Source organism: Saccopteryx leptura, chromosome 7 (genome assembly GCF_036850995.1).
Source record: "Saccopteryx leptura isolate mSacLep1 chromosome 7, mSacLep1_pri_phased_curated, whole genome shotgun sequence".
Lineage (NCBI taxonomy): Eukaryota > Metazoa > Chordata > Mammalia > Chiroptera > Emballonuridae > Saccopteryx > Saccopteryx leptura.
Genome location: NC_089509.1, coordinates 70,718,593 through 70,739,010, shown reverse-complemented (window position 1 = coordinate 70,739,010; position 20,418 = coordinate 70,718,593).

Below are 20,418 nucleotides of genomic sequence, written 5' to 3'. Positions count from 1 at the left end.
TTTAAAGAAATAAAAACCTTTTGACACTCTACTTATAATAATACATTAAATCTTAATGAAGCAAAATATTATAATGTTAACATCTGTTATTACAGGATTAGAAAAATACTGGCTATAGTTTCTTCCTTTAATAAGACTCAGGCGCATATGACCTCACTCATTTGAGGAATCCGATGAACAATATGAACTGAGGAGCGGAATAGAGAAAGAGGCGGGATCAAAGGATCCAGAAGGAAAGAGGACAGAGGGAAAGGAGATGATAGGCTGATAGGATGGGATGAGAGCAGAAAAACAAACCCTGGAGGGAAGGGGCGAGGTAGTTACAGGGAGGGGGACAGGGGGATGTACTGGGGAACATGGGGGGGAGGATATATTTGGGGGGACACTAGAATCTATGTAAACACAATAAATTAATTAAAAAAAAGACTCAGGCATGCTCTTCTATACCTTGTAATTTAAGCCCCACTAATTTTAACTGACTCCGCTATGTTAAATATAAGCAATCAGCACAGTTAAATTTTTATTTTAAATTTCCCTTTATATTATTGAGTTTATTCCAATGTATCTCATCGTGTTTTTCCCCATTCATATCTCAGACCAACTTCACATTATAGAGCTCTTTTCTCATGTCAAATTTCTTATCTATTGTAATATGGATATTTTGGCAAGTCTTTTTATCTACTTGTTCCAAATTCTCTTTTACTGATTTAGTAACACTTTGTATGTTTTCATCTATCTTACCAGTATTATAACCCATGTGAGTAAACATCACACACACATAGTCTCACAGACACACACACAAAAAATACACATTGAATTTTCTTCTAAAAGTAGGAATATTTGATCATCAATTTAGCATTTTATTGAATTTCATGGATCATATTTTTATTGTTGTGACTCAATAATAATTGTTATAAAAGTATTTTTTGCACTATTTTAAATGGAATTTAAAAATGAGGCTCACTACAAAACTGATTATTGATTAGTGTTGTGGTAAAGTTTTACAGATTGTTTAGATGTTCAATATCCAGTATAGATCCATAAGCCCTTTGGGCCGGTTCTATTACAAATTCCAATATTTAGAAATATATATATATATATGTGTGTGTGTGTGTGTGTGTGTGTGTATCAAAATTGCAAAAATCCATAGTAGAATCTGATGCAATATTATAACCAGAACATCAGTATTTCTATATAAAGACATATAAAACATTACTTTAAATAATATCAATATGGATTGTGTTTCTCATCAGTGTAATACGATTTAGATGACTAGAGGTCATCACATATTTTCACAAAACTTTCAGTTTTCAGAGCTTTTGGATTTTAGAATATCAGATAGGTATGTGACTTACATATTTCATGGAAGAAAGACCTTATAGACCAATGCTTCCCATGTAAAAGCATATAAACACTAGAGTATTGATTTTTCCTTTTAGTATTCTCAATGATTAGTTTATGAATATGTACCAATAATGAAAATTTTTCTCAAAAATACTTTTTGTAGTAGTGATTTTGACATTTTATATTTTGTATAGTATTAATATTAAACTGAAGATAAAATTTCTTAAAATGATCAAACTTGAACATGTCATGAAAAATTTTTTAAATTTTTGTTAATAAAATATTTTAAAATATAGTTAAACATGTAATTTTAAATGTAACCACTTAACTTTAATTAAAGATCTAGTCTACTCTTGTTACCTATTTCTTCACTTTTTTGGAATACCTTAGATTAAACTGAGTATATGACTTTAAAAAATCAAATTTTAACAACATACACATTACTATTAAAGAAAATCATTTTAATTTTGAATAAAGAAACAGAACTAATTAGAATCTATTCCCCAAAGAACAATTTTAAAGAAAAAAATTAACTTTTTATTGTGGCATTCTCACTTTTTTTGCTACTTCATTCATAAACAAAAAATTGATGAAATAGTGAATAGTAAAAATCACATTCAGTTTTTCACATGTACCTAAAATAACTATGCATGTGGATAATAAAACAAGTTTTGGATTTACTATACATATTGTTTTTTAGAAATGATGAGTTTTGGCTGAATCAGTAAAGTTTGTGTTATAGGGGTGTTATGCCCAGTCTTGTGTTATTTTTAAATGTATAATTTGATATGGCAATTAATACTCATATATGAGGAAGGCTTTGATTCTATGAACACATATCATCGAGTTCCATGTACAAAACTGAATATAAAAAGCCAACCAGAATTTTTTTTAATTTTAGAAAAAATTAAATGATATTAGGTTGAATGAATATATTTTAATTAACTTATTCTGCAACCATCGGGTAATAGATGGTGATGAGATAGATAGATAGATAGATAGATAGATAGATAGATAGATAGATAGATATCAGAAATAATGATGTTCAAAACGGGAAAGATTTCTTCTATTATAAGACTCAAAATAAGAGAAGGAATATTAAATATAGAGTGCAATAAGGGTGGAAAGTAGGGGCATGCATGCCCAGTGTTTCTCCTCTGCTATGTCTAGAAATACCCAACATGCTTATGTATAATCAAAATATGAATTTCCCCACTTCACTTTGACATAGCTAAAACTCTCATTTGCTCATTGATAAGTTCTATAATCACGGTAGATGGCTGGGTGCTTAGAATATGCTAACACAGCCACAGTTTGGTGTTAAGCTGAAACCCATACATCGCTAAATTGCTCTCTGTCACTTCTACTGGTGTCAGGGCACAGCTCTGTCTTATATCTCTTGACATTTTACAGCTAAGACTGACTCCTATTTCAGACATATTTCATACACTTTCATGGCTGCTTGGTGGAGAAAGAATAGCCTTTCTCATAGTATACCATGTATATTTCATGACAAAATTGGCCAAGTTCTCTGAATTTAATCATATAGTAATCCTCTGGATAAATCCCCAGATACCTGAGTTGGACAGGATCTGTAATCCATTATGTGGAACCATACATAAGTGCTACATTTCAATAACCTTCCTTCTCTGTTAAAGGCCCAGCCCATTGATTTAGTATCTTTCTACTGCCATGATCATTGTTCCTCAAATATATCATAGCTCTTAACTGCAATTGGATTTGCTTATGGTCTCCTAGCATTGGGTTGTTCCCTGATGCTTCCAAAACATAGAGAATTGATCCTGAAAAATAGCTATATATAGTAATATATATGTAGCTAGCTTATAAATATAAATAATATACATATAAATAGATAAATATAGATATAGATTAGATATAGACCAAATATTTAAATGAAGTTTTTAATAAATTTGCTTCTAAAAATTCTAGAATCTTTGTGCATATTGATTTTTCTTCACACTGATTTAAGAACAATAAATATAGGAGCTAGGCAGGCACTCAATTTTTGCTTATTTAAAAATCAATTGGTTATTCAAAAACAAGGTAGTTTAAACAAGAATAATAAGAATAGCTGGTGAGTCAACTTCTCTCCAAGACAAAGGTTTTAACCCCTTTTTTTCTGGGTATAAGTATTATTTGGGGAGCTTGTTAAAAATTCAGATCCTGTCCCCAGCCTCTGATCGCTAATTCAGTAGGATAGTTCCAGAACTCTGTATCTTTAATACTCATGCTTGTAAATTCTAACACAAACTTTTTTATGAATCACACTCTGGGAAACAATACTTCCAAAAAAACCTAGAGAAAATTGTGTAGCTGTTAACATGAGCAAAAGGGTCAACAGTAAGTGAGAGCCACAGGGAAGGAGAAGTCATTATTGTTAAATAGATAAATAATGAATAACCAGGAACCATGAGCTAGATAAAAGATTAGTATAAAGAAGAAAATGGTAGTCAAAGAGAAAGGACAGAGACAAAAACAGAAGGAATATGGACAGTGTCAATGTAGTCTAAAGTGAAGATTCCACAAACTTTAAATATAGAGCTATACAGGTTATACAGAGCTGCCTTGGATTCTATAAGAATGTCTATTGTTAGCATCTTGAAGCTAAACTATGATTCCTGGTTTTCAATAGTCTAGTTCTGTTACTTAGAGCCCTGTTCTCTTCTATTTTATTGGTTAATACCTATCTTTAAAACTTTCTCCAATTTTAGGGGATAATCTCAGTAAGTCTCTGTTACCACAAAAGAGACTTTGATAGGCTGTCAAACGCACCTCCCAAAGATGTCCACATCCTAGTTCTTTGAGTGTTACTTTATATGGCAAATATAATTTAGAAATATGATTAAGTCAAAGATATTGAAAGATTTTCTTGAATTTTCCAGGTGGACTCAGTGTAATCACTAGGGTCCTTTTAAGAGGGGGGTAGAAGAACAGAGTGAGCAAGAAGAGATATGACAACAGAATCAAGTGGCATGAGCTAAGAAATGCAGGCAGATTTTAGGAGCCAATAAAGTTATGCAAATTGTTATTTTCTAGAACATCAGGAGAAAATAGCCCTGCTGATACCTTGACTTAATTCCTGTAAGATTCACTCTGGACTTCAAATCTCCAGTAATGTAAGAGAATAAATGTGTTGTTTTATACCACCAAATTTGAGGTAATTTGTAACAGCAACAATGGAAAACTAAAGGAGAGACCCTATCAATGGTAGTTTTAAGATAATCAAAATTAGAAAGTGATGTTTTGTCATTTCAGAGTTGTTGTTTGACTTCGCCAGGCATTTGGAGAAAATATTACTTATAAGAAAATTACAGAAGCCGTGGGAGTAAATATTTGCAAAAGACGTATCTAATAAGGGCCTATAATCTAAAATATATGAAGAACATTTAAAACTCAACAATAAGGAGCCTAACCTATGGTGGCACAGTGGATAAAGTGTTGACAGAATGCTGAAGTGGCTAGTTTACAACCCTGGGCTTACCGGGTCAAGGCACATATAGAAAGCAACTACTATGAGTTGATGTTTTCCTCTACTTGCCTCCTCTTTCTCTGTCTCTCTCCTCTTTCTAAAATTAATAAATAAAATATTTAAAAATACTCAACAATAAGAAAACAAACAAACAAACAAAATGAATAAAAAATAGGCCAAAGGCAGTAAGGGACATGCCACCAAAAACAAAATACAGGTGTCAAATAAATATATTAGGCTCTGGCCGGTTGGCTCAGTGGTAGAGCGTCGGCCTGGCGTGCAAGAATCTTGGGTTCGATTCCCGGCCAGGGCACACAGGAGAAGCGCCCATCTGCTTCTCCACCCCTCCCCCTCTCCTTCCTCTCTGTCTCTCTCTTCCCCTCCCACAGCCGAGGCTCCATTGGAGCAAAGATGGCCCAGGCGCTGGGGATGGCTCCTTGGCCTCTGTCCCAGGCGCTAGAGTGGCTCTGGTCGCGACAGAGCGACGCCCTGGAGGGACAGAGCATCGCCCCCTGGTAAGCAGAGCGTCGCCCACCCCTGGTGGGCGTGCCGAGTGGATCCCGGTTGGGCGCATGCGGGAGTCTGTCTGACTGTCTCTCCCCATTTCCAGCTTCAGAAAAATACAAAATATATATATATATATATTAAAAATACTCCGTATCACTTACCATCAGGAAAATGCAAATAAAAAAACATGAAATATCACTAAAAACCATTTAGAATATTTAAAATCAAGAACAATGATAATATCAAATGTGGACAAGGATATGGAGCAACAGGAACTCTCATTCATTCCAGTGGGAATGCAAAAAAAGGGTGGTCACTTTGAAAGACAGTTTGGCAATTTATCACAAAAGAAAATGTGTTATTTCTTACAAAATAAATGGCCTTGGAATTTTCACAAAGGAGTTGAAAATTTATTTCCCCAAAATACTTGCACACAGATGTTTATAATAGCTTTATTTATAATTGCTCAAACTTAGACGCAACCAAGATGTACCTTGGTAAGTGAATAGAGAAATAAATTATAGTATATCCAGACTATATAATATTATTCAGAGCTAAAAAGAAATAATTTATCAAGCCATTGAAAGACATGGAGAAGCCTTAAATTCATAATATTATACTAAGTGAAAAAGATAACCTGGAAAGGCTATACACTATATGATTCTAACTATATGACATCCTGAAAAAGGCAAAATTGTGGAGACAACAAAATAATCAGTGGTTGCAATGAGTTAGGGAGTAGAGAGGAATGAGAAGGTGGAATAGAGAAGATTTTTTAGGGCAGTGAAAATAGTCTGTATAATATTATAATGGTAGGTACATTTTATTACATACTTTTCTAAACCTGTGGAGTGCACAAGACCAAGACTGAACCCTAATGTAATCTATGGACTGAGTGATTATGAAGTGTTAATGTATGTTCATCAATTATAATTGGAAATCTATGCAACTATAAAGACAGGGTAAATGCAAACAAACTCCACTTTTCACTTAGTTCAGCTGTGATTCCAAAATTGCTCTAAAAGATTAAGTTTGTTATAAATAAATAAGTAAATAACAAGCTTAGGTATATCAGTTTCCCTACTTATTAGCTGTGTAAATGAGCAGACCACTTAACCTTTCCTTATATTTAAAATGAAAATAGGCCCTGGTTAGGTAGCTCAGTTGGTTAGAGCACCGTCCTAATATGCCAAGGTTGTGGGTTGGCCCCCTGGTCAGGGTACAGTAAGAATAAACCAATGAATGTATAAATAAGTGGAACAACAAATCAATGTTTTTCTCTCCCTTTCTCTCTTTTATCTCCTTTTCTATCTCTCAAAAAAAAAAATCAAATCAATAAATTTAAAAAATTTAAATGAGAACAATAAAAATTACATCACAGGATTTTGGAGATGACATTGTTGAAAGCCTTCTGTCTTTAATAAATAAGTACGTATTTTCTGGCCCTGACCAGCTAGCTCAGCGGTAGAGTGTTGGCCCAGCATGTGGAAATCCCAGGTTCAATTCCCAGCCAGGGCACACAGGAGAAACGTCCATCTGCTTCTCCACCCTTCCCCCTCTCCTTTCTCTCTTATCTCTCTCTTCCCCTCCCACGGCCAAGCCTCCATTGGAGCAAAGTTGGCCCGGGTGCTGAGGACAGCTCCATGGCCTCCGCCTCAGGTGCTAGAATGGCTCCGGTTGCAATGGAGCAATGGCCCAGATGGGCAGAGCATCGCCCCCTGGTGGGCATGCCGAATGGATCCTGGTCGGGCGCAAGCGGGAGTCTCTCTCTGCTTTCCCATTTCTAACTTCAGAAAAATACAAAAATTAAAAAAACAAAACAAAAAACCCCACAAAGAAACAATATGTATTTTCTGTTATCAATATATCTAGTTTGCATGATATATCTAGTTATTCAGCATTTATGGATGCTTCTTTCTCACTTTAAAGTATTATTTTAAATGGTTATTATTTCAAAACATATCTATTTTTTGTTGCAGTCATTGACCTTAAATTGTTGCCTTCTCTTTTGCATTGTATAGAATGGTTCAGTGACATAAGCCAGGATTCTTTTAAGATTTATATTTGCTAAAGTACTTTCTTTCCTCATCTATCACTGTCCATAAGTTGAGAACAACATTATAAAGATAAATATTTTGGAAATTAATTAGATGTTTCAAAATTCTTTAATTCACTCAAAAGACACAATATAAGTAAGAAGCCAGTTTCTAAAATTTAATTTAAAACCCTTTGATACTGTTTATTTTATTTATTTAAATAATAATTTTTATAACATTAGAAATGAAGCAATGAATAAGATATTTTATACTAAATCTTTATCATTCTAACGGTTTTGGGAAAATGGTCTTTTTATTTTATTGTATAGCTTCTTTTTATTCAATTTTCTATTAAGTAAAATGAATTTACTTGTGTAAACATGATTAAAATTCCTTTAAGTATAGAAAGTGATGTCTAATATAATAAATACATTCAAAAGTTTAATTAATTCTGTTTATTTAGTATCAGCCTATGTTTAGTGTTTTGAAGAAAATTATACATTTTTTCACTTTATTAAGAGTTTTTATTGACAAATTAGTTGCAAGGAACCAGAAGAGATCTTATCATTTGATATTCTATCTCCTCTATACAGTTATTAATTATAATTTTTAAAGTCTCAAAATTATAGAGTAGAGTGTTTTCTGTCTCAGTTAATTGAAATTTTTCTTGTAGCCTAAATTTGTTTTTATTTTCTTGTTTATTTGTCTTTATTAGGAGAGAGGAGGTGAGATAATGAGGTGGACTCCTGCATGCACCCCAACGGGGATCCACATGGCAACCCCATCTGGGGCCAAAGCTTGAATAAACAGAGCTTTTGAGCACCTGAGGCTGATGCACTCACACCAACTGACCTATCCTCAGTGCCCAGGGCTGATGTTCAAACTAATAGACCTACCGGATGTGAGAGGGACAGAGGAAGAGAAGGGGAAGAAGAAGGGGGAGAGAAGCAGATGGTTGCTTCTCCTGTGTGCCCTGTCTGGGAATTGAACCAGGACATTCATACACCAGGCCGACACTCTATCTACTGAACTACCAGCCAGTGCCTGTAGCCTAAGTCTGGTATTCTGATTCTTGTCATCAGAAAAATAAAAATACTTCATATATCTAATCCAAAAGCAGTATTAAGTCATGTAACAAAAGAACAGAGAAATAAAACAAAAAGGATTTTCTAAGAATTTTAACCAGGAGTTAGACACATTAGATTTTTCCTGCCAGTTAAGGTGAGCTTATATGTGAGATAATATTAGCCTCTCTGTTTCTGCCTTAATCAAAATTAATCTTTAGGTGTTTATTTTTTAATACAACTTCAGTAACAATGGATCTAGGACTCCCCATATTCATCAATGGCAGAGAATTTAAAAAGGGCAGAAAATAAATAATATGATTTTTTAAATGAACGCTGCTATTACTACCACCTATGCTTCCTTACTTGCACAGCTATATCTTTCCTGCACCTAGTTATTGTAATTGAGCACACTGAGATCGATACCTATGCTTAACCTAAGCCATTTTGTTTAAATATTTACATCATTTTGTAATCTTTTCATTTACATCTCTTCTATTGTCACCCATGTCCTCAGCTTCATCTGCCCGATATCTGGTTTAATTTAAATCTTACAATTAAGCATTCAGCAAGTACTACATGCTGTTTCTTTTACTGGGTATGGGAAGGCATTATTTATTCTACCTAAATAACATCATGTCTTTGAAAAAATAGTGCTTTGATTTTCAGATTTTTTAACATTAGATTTTATATTTCTCAGCTATTCTTTATAGTAATTTCACACTTGATTAAGAGCTCCAGAATTCACAGGCTTGGTAATAAATAAAGAGATTTATTTTAAACTTGTAAAGCTTTATTAACACCTTGTCACTGCCTTTAGTGACATCTGACAAGATAATTTTGGTCAATGCATCAGCAAAAAGAAAACAAAGTTTTGATAGACTACATCTTTAATATACTCAGATTTTTATAGACTTTTGCTTTCTCTCTGTGAGTTGGTTTGGTAGGGTCTTACTTTGCTATTACTGACAGAAGTGCAGTTGAGTTTATTTCATGCTTGATAATTATCAATTTTGTTGGAAGGCCAATGTATGACTTCCCATGTTTGTGGAGCATCCTTCTTCCCATAGAAGTATAAGATGTTTATAGGAATTCATTTTGTTCTTTAGAAATAAATTCCTAAGTATAAAAATTGTTTAAATCAAATGTTATTTATATTGCATTGATTTAAAAAAAAAACAGGATTGAGTATGTCAATTAAATCTAACACAACACTCTTAATTGAGAAATAGAATGTAAAAAGAGCTTAAAGTATAAGAATTATCTTTAAATTTTTAAGTATTGGGAATTTATATTATACCACTTATATCCCTTGCAATAACTAGTACTGTGCATTAAGTTTATAATGAAAACGATAACATTCATTTAGAGTTTATTATGTACCAGATATACTGTTTTGGACTTCACTTATTTAAACAATGTAAAACTTTATGTGTAGATTTTTTTATGCCCACTTTAGAGAGAAGAATATTAAAATTTAGAGAGAAATGTTTAATAAATATACTATTAGTTTGCAAATTGTTAGTACATTCAAATTGAGGGTTTTGATTTAAGAAATATAATTCTAAAACCAGGTATTAATCATTATCAGTACTTCCTCTGTCATTCTTACATAAGATTTATTTACTTTGACTCATAATTTTTTAGCAAGTCAAGAAATTTTATTTAGCTGAAATTCTATTTTATTATTTTAGGGAAGAAAGTGAAATCAAAAGGTGAGAAAAACATATTACATGGAAAGCTCACTTCAATAACTTTCTCCTTTGTCAGGTATCAAGTTAATCCTGACATAGTGTCTGATTTTCTCGGGAATCTGCAAAAAGGATTTTCTTTTCATATCCAATGCCATTGACCTGCTTTGGTGCTTTGCTTTTTTTCCTCCCTAGTAGCTGGTAGTCATGCGGAGAGAAAGTCATACTAAAGATTAGTTCAACATTCTCAAGCCTGACCTTTGTTCCAAAATAAGAGATAGCTTTAAGTTAGGGGGGGAAATAGAGTGGAAGAGACTCTGTAAGTGTGGAAACTCTTTCACTAAATTCTATGAAGAAACCGTATCAGTGAAAAGAGAAGAAAAATATGGATTATAAGTATAGATAGCCAAATATATATATGGCAAGCAGGTGCTTTGGATAAGATTGCCCCCACAAATTTCAAAGTCTTGAAAAATATAAGATAAGAAAACTACTAATTTGAAATTGTATATAGTACTCTTTGTCTACAGAATTCTTCTATTTTATATATCAGACAAAACCACTATACAGTATTAGATTATTTAACAACACAAATATAAAAATTTATCAATATGGAAGTTTAAAAAAATAAAAGTTTGTCAGAGTAATGGTGCGGTAGGAAGCGATACTGATAAATCTCCCCCAAAACTCAACAAGATCTTCAACCAGAAACAGAAAAACCTATCCTTGGAGTCTCCAGATGTTTCGCAATAAACCCGAAGGTATGGTCGAGTGAAAAATTGGCTAAATATATAATCAAACCCCGAAGGAAATAGGGAGTAAGAAATGCTCCGCCTTCGTCACTAACCTAAATAGGGCTGCTTTCACTGGAACGGAGAGTATAGAAACTAAGGCCCCAGCACAAATGGCTGAACCAGGCTGTGGCACAGAGATCCAAACCGAGGAAAAACAGTTCCTGTGGCAACCCAGGCAATACAAGCTAACACTTGCACCAAACCCAGACAAAGAAAGACAAGTGGGGCAGCCATTTTCCCCGATCTCCTGGTTGGAGCGCGCAGATAGTGGGTGAGAGATTTCTTTGAAAGCCCCGGGAGTGGGCACCCATGTTATCCCACAGAGAGGCAGAGTCAGAGGCCTTTGTGTGGGCCAAAAGCGGAATCTTCGGGCCGCCCCAGCACCCTGAAAAAGCCACACACGGGGAGGGAGTGAGCTAGAATTAATTCCAATGCTGGAACTTTTCCGTGCGGGCAGGGGTTTCACTCAGAGGGTGAGAGATGGCCGGCCTGATATCCTGGTCTGCGCACACAGAGAGTGGGCAAGAGATTCCTCCAAGCACCTCAGGAGTGGGCACCCGTGTTACCTCACAGAGGGGCAGAGTCAGGGGCCTTTGTATGGGCCAAAAGTGGAATCTCAGGCCGCCCCAGCGCCCTGAAAAAGCCACACACGGGGAGGGAGCGAGAGCCAATTCCAACGCTGGAATTTTTTTCCGTGCAGGTGAACGTTTCACTCAGAGGGTGAGGCAGCCAGCCTGATATCCTGGTCTCCGCACGCAGATAGTGAGTGAGAGATTACTCCGAGTGCCTCGGCAGTGGGCCCCAGTGTTATCCTACAGAGGGGCAGAGTCAGGGGCCTTTGTGTGGGCCAAAAGCGGAATCTCGGGGCGCCCCAGTGCCCTGAAAAAGACACGCATGGGGAAGGAGCGAGAGCCAATTCCAACGCTGGAACTTTTCCGTGCGGGCGGGGGTTTCACTCAGAGTGTGAGACTGCCGGCCTGATATCCTGGTCTGTGCACAGATAGTGAGCGAGACTTTCCTCCAAGCACCCCAGGAGTGGGCGCCCGCCCTTGTTACCAGACAGAGTGGCAGAGCCAGAGGTCTTTGAGTGGGTGGAAGCCCCGCCTGATTATGCTAGCAGCTCTGACTGACTGAGCCTTACCCAGAGCCCTGTGCTGAGTGGAAATAGAGTGGGGAGTTGCCAGCTCTTTGAGCCCCTTACTATCCAGGCAGAGGCAGCAGCAACCCCATAGCTGGATTCTCAGGCTACTAATTGAGGAAGGAAAGGCTAGGAGAGAGGCTCCAGGAACACGGACTCTCTCACTGTCAGAGCCTATAAATGCTAATGAGCCTCGACTGCCAACGAGACTGAAGCACAAAACATGACATCGCCATAGAGACTTATCAACTGCAAACCTCTACCTGAGCATGCCAAAGGGGCAGAACCTGGGGTACAGAGTCACCGACCAGGAAGAGGGAGAGAAAAGAAAAAGCAAGAAGATAACCTCTCAAAATCAAGAATAATCTGCAGACTTTATAACCTATCCCATTTTATTATATTTGTTCGTTTGTTTCTCTTATCTTCATTCTTGATTTTTTTTTCTCCTTCAATTTGGTCATTTAACTCTCTTCCAGTCTTACTCTCTCCTCTCCTTGAACTACACTACCCATAAGTGTTACATCTCCCATTATCTTTTCTTTCCTCTTGCTTTCTCTCTATGAGGGTTGCACTCCAAAACCCTTAACTCTCTCTCTCTCTCTCTCCTCTCTTTTCTGTTTTCTTCTTTTAGTGGATTCCTCTTTCTTTTCTCTCTCTCTTTCTTTTCTCCCTCTATATTAGTTTCTTCCTTTCTCCTTTACATCTCCTCTCATTCAAACCTCAATAACGAACAAATTATCTTATCTGGGACTCAAACTTATGTTTGTGGCATTTTGGGGGGTTTTTACTTCACATTTTTAACTCACTGGCAGTGCTCCCATCCCTGGCTCTCCATTTTATCTAGTTCTTGTTCCACTAAATACAATAGTAATTTTTTATTTGCACCCCCCATTTTCCTGTTTCCCTCTTATTCCTCTCATCATAACTCTTAGTCAACCAACACCTAAAAGAAAATCATTTTATTCTTGACCCAAATTTTTTCCTTATTTGCTTTTTGTGGGTCCATACCCCCTATTTTTTTTCTTTCTTTTTTTTTTTTTGCCCCTTTATTACTTCTCCCCAATTCAGGCCCTCCATTAGAGGCATTGTTCTATTTAGTACAATATAATTCAAAGTTCACCACAAGATTTTCTCAAGAAAGAGGGGAGATGAGAGGAGAGAAAAAAGGGAAGGGGGGAATAATTTCCTTTCTTTAATTTTTTATTTTATTTTATTTTTTATTTCATTATTAATTTTTTTTAAAAAAACAACTCTTTTAGATTTTTTATTTTTTTAAATTTTTATTCTTTATTAAATCTCATTAATACTATCAACAAAACTACCCTCAGATTCCATTAAGGAAGAGAAAATCAAATATCATGAATACAAAATAAAGAGAAGTAAGACAGAGAGATTAGGAAAAAATCTATGGAGAAAAAAATTAATATATTGGAAACCTTGGAGTTAAACGACAGAGAATTTAAAATATAAATCCTAAAAATACTCCAAGATATACAAGAAAACACAGAAAGGCAATTTAGGGAGCTCAGAAAACAACTCAATGAACACAAAGAATATATTTCCAAGGAAATTGTAACTATAAAAACAAATCAAACAGAGATGAAAATCTCAATTCATGAGCTGAAAAATGAGGTAACAAGCTTAGCTAATAGAACAGGCCAGATAGAAGAGAGGGTTAGTGAAATAGAAGACAAGCAACTTGAGGCACAACAGAGAGAAGAAGAAAGAGACTCAAAAATTAAAAAAAAAATAAGATAGCCCTACAGGAATTATCTGACTCCATCAAAAAGAATAACATAAGAATAATAGGTATATCAGAGGGAGAAGAGAGAGAAAATGGAATGGAGAACATACTCAAATAAATAATAGATGAGAACTTCCCAAGCCTGTGGAAAAAACTAAAGCCTCAAATTCAAGAAGCAAACAGAACACCTAGTTTTCTTAACCCCAACAAACCTACTCCAAAGCACATCATAATGAAATTGGCACAAACCAACGGCAAAGAAAAAATTCTCAAGGCAGAGAATTCTTGGGGAAAAGAAGAATACAACATATAAAGGAAGGCCCATTAGATTATCATCTGATTTCTCAATAGAAACTCTACAAGCTAGAAGAGAGTGGACCCCAATATTTAAAGTTCTGAAAGAGAGGAACTTTCAGCCATGAATACTATACCCATCAAAGCTATCCTTCAAATATGAAGGAGAAATAAAAACATTCACAGATACAGAAAAGATGAGGGAATTTATTATCAGAAAACCCCCACTCCAGGAATTACTAAAGGGGGTTCTCCAATCAGATACAAAGAACAAAAAAAAAAAACAAAGCCACAAGTAAAAGCTCCAAGAAGAACACAATAAAACCAAATTTAAACTGTGACAACAACAAAAAGAAAGGGGGGGGGGGAGGATGGAGATTAACAGTAGCAAAGGACGATGGAGTGCAAAAGTTCTCACAAAATAGTGCATATATATTAAGAATAGTGTAGAACCCTTTTCATTACTTAAAGGTAACCCCCATTGAAAAAACCACCACAGAAGCACATGATTTAAAAAAGATAGAAACAGAGGAAAAATGTATCGATACAACCAAAGAAAAACAAAAGAAAAACAAAAGAGAAGGATCAAACAAGACACAAAAGTAACAGAAAGCAAGATATAAAATGGCTATAGGGAACTCACAAGTGTCAATAATTATACTAAATGTAAACAGATTAAACTCACCAATAAAAAGGCACAGAGTAGCAGAATGGATTAAAAAAGAAAATCCAACTGTATGCTGCTGACAAGAAACTCATCTAACAAGGATAAAAACAAATTCAAAGTGAAAGGCTAGAAAACAATACTCCAAGCAAATAGCATCCAAAAAAAGCACGCGTAGCAATACTCATATCTGATAATGCTGACTACAAGACAGCAAAAGCACTCAGAGACAAAAATGGCCATTTCATAATGGCTAAGGGAACACTGAATCAAGAAGACATAACAATTCTTAATATATATGCACCAAACCAAGGAGCACCAAAATATATAAGACAGCTACTTATTGACCTTAAAACAAAAACTGACAAAAATACAATCATACTTGGAGACCTCAATATACCGCTGACGGCTCTAGATCAGTCATCCAAACAGAGAATCAACAAAGATATAGTGGCCTTAAACAAAACACTAGAGCTCCTGGATATGATAGACATCTACAGTACATTTCATCCCAAAGTGACTGAGTATACATTTTTCTCCATTGTACATGGATCATTCTCAAGAATTGACCATATGTTGGGCCACAAAAACAACATCAGCAAATTCAGAAAAATCGAAGTTGTACCAAGCATATTTTCTGATCATAAAGCCTTGAAACTAGAATTCAACTGCAAAAAAGAGGAAAAAAATCCCACAAAAATGTGGAAACTAAACAACATACTTTTAAAAAATGAATGGGTCAAAGAAGAAATAAGTGCAGAGATCAAAAGATATATACAGACTAATGAAAATGACAATATGACATATCAGAATCTATAGGATGCAGCAAAAGCAGTGATAAGAGGGAAGTTCATATCACTTCAGGCATATATGAACAAACAAGATAAAGCCCAAGTGAACCACTTAACTTCACACCTAAGGAACTAGAAAAAGAAGAACAAAGACAACCCAAAACCAGCCGAAGAAAGAAGATAATAAAAATCAGAGCAGAAATAAATGAAATAAAGAACAGAAAAGCTATAGAAAAAATTAATAGAACAAGGAGCTGGTTCTTTGAAAAGATCAACAATATTGACAAATTTTGGCAGACTTACCAAGAAAAAAAGAGAAGGAACTCATATAAACAAAATCCAAAATGAAAGATGAGAAATCACCACAGACACCGTAGATATACAAAGAATTATTGTAGAATACTATGAAAAACTTTATGCCACTAAATTCAACAACCTAGAAGAAATGGATAAATTCCTAGAACAATACAGCCTTCCTAGACTGAGTCAAGAAGAAGCAGAAAGCCTAAACAGACCTATTAGTAGAGAAGAAATAGAAAAAACCATTAAAAACCTCCCCAAAAATAAAAGTCCAGGCCCAGACGGCTATACCAGCAAATTTTATCAAACATTCCAAGAAGACTTGGTTCCTATTGTATGAAAGTATTCCAAAAAATTGAAGAAGAAGCAATACTTCCAAACACATTTTATGAGGCCAACATAACCCTCATACCAAAACCAGGCAAGGATGGCACAAAAAAAGAAAACTACAGACCAATATCTCTAATAAATACAGATGCTAAAATACTAAACAAAATACTAGCAAATCGAATACAACAACATATTAAAGTAATACATCATGATCAAGTGGGATTCATCCCAGAATCTCAAGGATGGTTCAACATATGTAAAACGGTTAACGTAATACACCATATCAACAAAACAAAGAACAAAAACCACATGATCTTATCAATAGACACAGAAAAGGCTTTCGATAAAATACAACACAATTTTATGTTTAAGACTCTCAACAAAATGGGTATAGAAGGAAAATATCTCAACATGATAAAGGCCATATATGATAAACCATCAGCTAACATATTAAATGGCACTAAACTGAAGGCTTTCCCCCTTAAATCAGGAACAAGACAGGGTTGTCCACTCTCTCCACTCTTATTTAATGTGGTACTAGAGGTTCTAGCCAGAGCAATCAGACAAGACAAAGAAATAAAGGCATCCATATCGGAAAAGAAGAAGTAAAGGTATCACTTTTTGCAGATGATATGATCCTATACATCGAAAACCCCCAAAGAATCCACAAAAAGACTACTAGAAACAATAAGCCAATACAGTAAGGTCGCAGGATACAAAATTAACATACAGAAGTCAATAGCCTTTCTATATGCCAACAATGAAACATTTGAGAACGAACTCAAAAGAATAATCCCCTTCACGATTGCAACAAAAAAAATAAAATACCTAGGAATAAACATAACAAAGAATGTAAAGGACTTATATAATGAAAACTATAAACCATTGTTAAGGGAAATCGAAAAAGGTATAATGAGATGGAAGAATATACCTTGTTCTTGTTTAGGGAGAATAAATATAATCAAGATGGCTATATTACCCAAAGCAATATACAAATTTAATGCAATTCCCATCAAAATTCCAATGACATTTTTTAAAGAAATAGAGTAAAAAATCATCAGATTTATATGGAGCTATAAAAAACCCTGAATAGCCAAAGCAATCCTAAAGAAAAAGAATGAAGCTGGGGGCATTACAATACCTGACTTCAAACTATATTATAGGGCCACGACAATCAAAACAGCATGGTATTGGCAGAAAGATAGACACTCAGACCAATGGAACAGAATAGAAAACCCAGAAATAAAGCCACATATATATAGTCAAATAATTTTTGATAAAGGGGCCAACAACTCACAATGGAGAAAAGAATGCCTCTTCAATAAATGGTTCTGGAAAGCCACATGCAAAAGAATGAAACTGGACTACAGTTTGTCCCCTTGTACTAAAATTAACTCAATATGAATCAAAGATCTAAACATAAGACTTGAAAAAATAAAGTACATAGAAGAAGACATAGGTACTAAACTCATGGACCTGGGTTTTAAAGAGCATTTTATGAATTTGACTCCAAAGGCAAGAGAAGTGAAGGCAAAAATTAATGAATGGGACTATATCAGACTAAGAAGTTTGTGCTCAGCAAGAGAAACTGATAACAAAATAAACAGACAGCCAACTAAATGGGAAATGATATTTTCAAACAACAGCTCAGATAAGGGCCTAATATCCAAAATATACAAAGAACTCATAAAACTCAACAACAAACAAACAAACAATCCAATAAAAAAATGGGAAGAGGACATGAACAGACACTTCTCCCAGGAAGAAATACAAATGGCCTACAGATATATGAAAAGATGCTCATCTTCTTTAGTTATTAGAGAAATGCAAATCAAAACTGCAATGAAATACCACCTCACACCTGTTAGATTAGCTATTATTAACAAGACAGGTAATAGCAAATGTTGGAGAGGCTGTGGAGAAAAAGGAACCCTCATACACTGTTGGTGGGAATGTAAAGTAGTACAACCATTATGGAAGAAAGTATGGTGGTTCCTCAAAAAACTGAAAATAGAACTACCTTATGACCCAGCAATCCCTTTACTGGGATTTCCCTTATGACCCAGCAATCCCTTTATATACCCCCAAAATTCAGAAACATTGATACATAAAGACACATGCAGCCCCATGTTCGTTGCAGCATTGTTCACAGTGGCCAGGACATGGAAACAACCAAAAAGCCCGTCAATAGATGACTGGATAAAGAAGATGTGGCACATATACACTATGGAATACTACTCAGCCATAAGAAATGATGACATCGGATCATTTACAGCAAAATGGTGGGATCTTGATAACATTATACGAAGTGAAATAAGTAAATCAGAAAAACCAGGAACTGCATTATTCCATACGTAGGTGGGATATAAAAGTGAACCTAAGAGACATTGATAAGAGTGTGGTGGTTATGGGGGAAGGGGGAGAGGGAGAGGGAAAGGGGGAAGGAGAGGGGCACAAAGAAAACTAGATAGAAGGTGACAGAGGGCAATCTGACTTTGGGTGATAAGAATGCAACATAAGTGAACGTCAAGATAACCTGGACTTGTTATGTTTGAATATATGTATCCTGATTTATTGATGTCGCCCCATTAAAAAAATAAAATTATTAAAAAAATAAATGAAAAATAAAAATGTTTAAACTAATTGTCCAGTAGGTCTGCTTTAACAGAGCTATGTCATACCACAATAGTTATTTCTCCAGAAAAAACGTGGACTGGAAATTTGATGACCTATGTAAAATGCTATTTAAAACCAAATCATGTCTGGCAATAAAAGACTACCTTGTATCAGAGCAACCCTCCTAGAGAGAAACACAATGAACTTTCAATAAAATACAAAACCAACCAACCAACCAACCAACCAACACACACACACAGAAAAAGCTGTTTGAAAATGTGAGGATAAAGAATACAGCCAGAAATGGATACTAAAATCCTGAAGAGAAAAGAAGCACATTAAAATTAACATTTACGTTTGAAATGTCCCTTCAGGACATAATCCAATATACTGTGCTGAGGATAGAGGCTAACCAAAAGGAATGGCTTAGGTTTCTGGATGGTGAGGCAGAATTTAGAGTTCTATGGGCAAAAAGCAAAAAAGTGTTTTAAGTATGTAACCAACTATAAAGAAAAATATCACAGCAGCTCCACTTAACATTTTGCCTGCAATTATTTGTCAAGGTGATTGCCAACTCTTAAGTGTTCTGTGACAAAAAAACAAATAAGAAGCTGGCAAGGTGCTAAGGGTCTGAGCAGAAATTTCTGCACTGTACAAATGCTAAAGTGTCAGAGATTGAAGTTCAGAGCCTGAAAAAGTTGAATCCTTCGAAGAAGCCTAGTCTTCCAGGTGAGAACTTTTCACAGTTGCACACAAACCAGAAAAAGATTATCCCTCAAAATCAATATCCAGCCCAAGTGGATAAAATGACCTGACAGTAATCTAACTTCATGAGAAATTAAATTCTTTCTGGAGAAATAGACCATCGTTCAGAGTTTTCCAAATTTCTCATACAGACTGTTTGAAGTTAAAATTATACATATCACTGTATGTGGAAAATAGTATTAAATGACCAAAATCCAAGGAATAAGTAGAAAAAGAAAATCCTAGAAGATGTAAGTACTGGAGTTATCAGACTTCTATGATTTAAAATCACCATGATTGATATGTTTAAGAAAGCAGAAAAGGGCCCTGGCTGGTTGGATTAGTGGTAGAGCGTCGGACTGGTGTGCAGGAGTCCCGGGTTCGATTGCCAGCCAGGGCACACAGGAAAAGCGCCCATCTGCTTCTCCACCCCTCCCCCTCTCCTTCCTCTCTGTCTCTCTCTTCCCCTTCCGCAGCCAAGGCTCCATTAGAGCAAAGTTTGCCCTGGCGCTGAGGATGGCTCTGTGGCCTCTCCCTCAGGCGGTAGAATGGTTCTGGGGCTCTGGTTGCAACAGAGCGACACCCCAGATGGGTGGAGCATCGCCCCCTGGTGGGCATGCCGGGTGGATCCGGGCACATGCAGGAATCTGTCTGGCTGCCTCCCTGTTTCCAGCTTCCGAAAAATACAAAAAAAAAAAAAAAAAAAAAAAAAAAAAAAAAAAAAAGAAAGAAAGAAAGCAGAAAAGGTGGAAAATTTAACCAGATATGTGGAATCTATAAAAGTAAATCCAATGGATCTTCATAAACTAAATTGTATGATACAGATAACAACAAAATAGACTATAAATAATAGATCACACAAGAGAAGAGA